Genomic DNA, 3,867 nt, shown 5'->3' on the forward strand with positions numbered 1-3,867 from the left:
GACATAGATGTAGCTCTGACACTCTCTGAAATCTGACTTCACCTTCATAGTCAAGGAATATAACTCCTAACTCAGGTTTAAATTGCACAGAGTTAGGTGTATAGGGATCCTTATCTGACAAGTCAAGATTCAGCATAGAAATGTCAGTACTTATATGACCCTTCAGGACTTCATCTAAGGAGAACCTTGTTTTATGTTCGTTCCTTATGAATGGTCCTTCATTAGGATCAGAGAGCTTTATTTTCTTCTTCCCACCTTTCTTCAGAGTTGGCCTGTCAGGGACCTTGACATACCTGGACATCCTTTTGATGAGTTCGTTGATGGTGTCCTCGATAAGTGTCTTGTGTCTCGACTTGGATTGCTGAATGGCTTGTCTGATATCCATGGCTTGTCCCTGGTGATGAGCATTGAGACCAGTGTTCCAACGTGTTTAGATCGTCCGTTGATGTTGACGCTGATGATTGGGTGGAGACTGAGTCTCTTTTTCAGCTTTGCTTCGTTCCATTGCTTATCCTTGTCCACTAGCTTCAGCTTCTTCTTGCGTTCAGCTTCTGCCATAGAAAGAAGTTTAGCTTGGGCTTGGACAGCACTCACCGTTTTCTTGGACTTTTTCTTGGGAAGGACTTTAGCAGCTAGAGACTTGGACAACTTTAAGCTGCTGCTTCTTCTGAAGCTCTAGCTCTTCTTCAGCCCTTACTACCTCGAGTCTTTCAGCTTCAGAAAGGAAGTCAAACTCACCACCACTAGAGGTACGAAGAGGAATTTTTACTCTATTCTGGTCGAGTGACTCCTTAAGCTGAGACATCTGCTGGTCTGTTGGAGTATAAGAGCTGGGTTGATCAGATACCCACTCCAGTCAACCGCAGGTTGTTGAAGGGTTGTGAAGTTGGTACTCTGAAGTGATCACTACCTGAGATGTAGAGTCTTCAAATAAGGTTTGTTGAGGGCATGAGAAAAGTACCTTCAAGTTGCCTTATTCAGCGACCGCCTTGCCTTTCGACTTGGGGTCCTGGTGCCCTGATGGAGTTGATTCGCCTTGTCTTTGCTCCCCCTGGGATTGAGCTTCCCCGAGGGCAACACCTCTGGTGACGGTTGATGGCTTCTGGAACTTGATGGTGAAATCATCTTCATCATCGTCGTCGTCGTCACCATCTCGATCATCTCCGGTGTCTGGAATGACAGGTTCATCATCATCTTCATCCTCATCACATCATCATCATCACCAACAGCAGTGACGGTATGGACATCATCCCTAGGAATGGCTTCTACAACCTCAGCTTGGGCAGCTTCGGTGGTAGGGATGACAGGAGCAGCAACTGCTTCAGCTTCGAGAGCCTCGGCTTCACTTCAACTGAAGCTGATACTGGACCAACAGCATGAGAAGCTGTAGGAGTAGCATCTGATGATCCACCAGCGTTCGACCTCATCTCCCCCTCTCTGGCTAAACTTGAGAGAATTGGCCAGAGAGTTCGTCCAAGCGCTGACGCTAGAGAACCATGAAATCCTCCAGCCTTTGCAAAGCATTGGCTAGAGTTGTCGTTGCCTCACGCGTCTCATGGAGTTGGGCGTGATCATCGGCAGTAAAAGAGGGTGCACTCACTGGAGCTGGTTGACGGAGAACATCCAGGATTTGCTGAACAAGTCCAAGTTGCTGATCAGCAATCGCCTGCGCATCGTCAGCCCTGCTGTGAAGAACAGCAATGGCGTCGTTGTTGGCGTGAACAGCTTCTTGGAGAGTCTGGAGCTGACTCTAAACTTCTTGAACGTTCGCCTGGAGGGCTAGGAAGTTCGCATCAAGATCGCCTTGGCGGGACATCTCTTGGTGAACTTCGTTGACCCTGGAGAGGACGGTATCACCGGCTGGAAGGAGAAGTTTGATGTCTGATGCCATATCATAGTCATCATCGACATCCTCATCTCCTCCATCATCTTTCTATCTTTCTCCCTCTTCCACTTCTTAAGCATCAGGCTGATGCATCAAAGAAGGACCTTTAAAAGAAGAAGTGTGAGCTAAAGGCTCAAGATTAGCAGAAATGAAGGGGTAGGAAGATGGAATACCTGAGGGGACTTCAGTGACATCAAAAGGAGTGTCACTGGTGGGAGCAAAGATGTCCTCGAGAGGATGGACATCCGTATGCTGAGGAGCATCGAGAGGAGCAATCTCAGGTCCTGTGGTGCGTGTCTCAGTATCAGGAAGGACAGTCGCTAATACATCATCGACATGTGTAAAGACCAAGGAGGGAGGAGAAGAGAAAATGGTTGGGAAAAAACGTGGGTGTTCAGCGGTGGCGGCGTTGATATCTACACTTTCAGTGATTTGGGTCACTGAAGTGATTGGTGAAGGTGCCACTGATACGAAAGTGATGGAAGAAATCACTGAAGAGCTAGGAGGCATAGCAGAAGACGCCTCGGAGGTAAGGCTTGTTTCAATAACTGAAGCCTTTTGAGAGACCCCAGCTAGTGACGTGGTTGTCCCTTTTTTGGCTTTCTTGGCCCTCTGAGGAGAGCCAAGAGGTGGTTGAGAGGGTCGTTTAGAAGAGGTTGTGGTGACTTGGCTAGACTCGGGGGGGGGTTGCCCTTGTCCTTGTCACCTGAGAGGAAGAGATAGTGATGACAATAGAAGAGAAAGGCACATCACTGTCCCTCAGCTTGTGTTCCAGAATCCTGGACCCAAGCCTAAATGCTGGAAGGTTTCCTTCTTTGGGGTAAAGATTTTTGAAAATCTTAGACATTACCATTGAAAGAAACCTGGTGTAAGGCACCACCTTTTCTCGTTGGCGCTTATTCAGCTTTAGCACCAGGTCATTGAAAATGACCACAACATAATTTATATTGCGACGCTGAATCGCAGAGACGCCTATGATCAAGGCAATCCTGGAGGCCTGGTCCTGACCACCAGTCTTTCCACCCATGCACTGGATGAAGTGAGAGAATAGGTATTGCCAGACAGCTGACATCCTATTTTTCTCAATCTTTGTCAGTGACTTGAGAGGAGCGTCGGAGTCCTTCTTCATTGGCCACTGGTAGCCAATGGCATCGAGGAAGGAGATGATCTCGGCAGTGGAGGGTTCGCTGTCGAAGGGACCCCTAGGAAGACGGAGAGCTGAGCGAAGTGTAGAAATCCCGAAGTTCACTTCCATACGGTTGAAGGTGAAGTGGATTTGCTCCATTGTTCATCCGGCTTCGTCTTGGACCTCAACGACCACAGCAGTGTACCAGAACTGCTGGAGTATTTCCTTAACCATGAGAGGCTCATGGTTGAGAGCGTAGCGGAGCAACGACTGTTTGAGAAAGTCAGCCACCGGTTGGTAGAAGGCTCATGTAGGAGGTATCTCTAGCAAGACAAGATGGTTGTTGGCCTTGATCGAGATCTCGTCAATAGCGAAGTTGACGTTTTTGGCAGCCATCTGTATTTTGTTAAATAATCAACATAAACAGGAAATGAAATGGTTAGAAAATGTACCAAGAATATATGGTTAAAAGATTATAGAAAAAGTTTTTCTGAGCAAGGAAAAAACTTCATTTGAAAAAACCATGAAAATAAGGGTTTTTCAAGTAGAATGTGTATCAAGAAACAAATTTGTTAATCAAGAAGGAAATGATTAACAATCTTTAGTTTAATGTATTAAGAGAACAGGATTCTTAACATTATCAAACACATTTCTTATAACTAAGAAAAAGAAAGAGATTCTGACCTTTATGATTGAAGAAGAAAGGTCGAAAAAGAAAGGGTTTAAAGAGAGTTCTTGCTTTGGAGAAATATTAGCAGAGATTCGACTAATAATTTTTGAAAGCGTAAAGAGAAAAGTGAAGAAGAAATCTCATATTTATAGGTAAGAGTAGAGAGAGAAGAAATATGAGAGAGAA

This window comes from Cynara cardunculus (genome assembly GCF_001531365.2).
Source record: "Cynara cardunculus var. scolymus isolate 2C chromosome LG 6, CcrdV1, whole genome shotgun sequence".
Classification (NCBI taxonomy): Eukaryota; Viridiplantae; Streptophyta; class Magnoliopsida; order Asterales; family Asteraceae; genus Cynara; species Cynara cardunculus.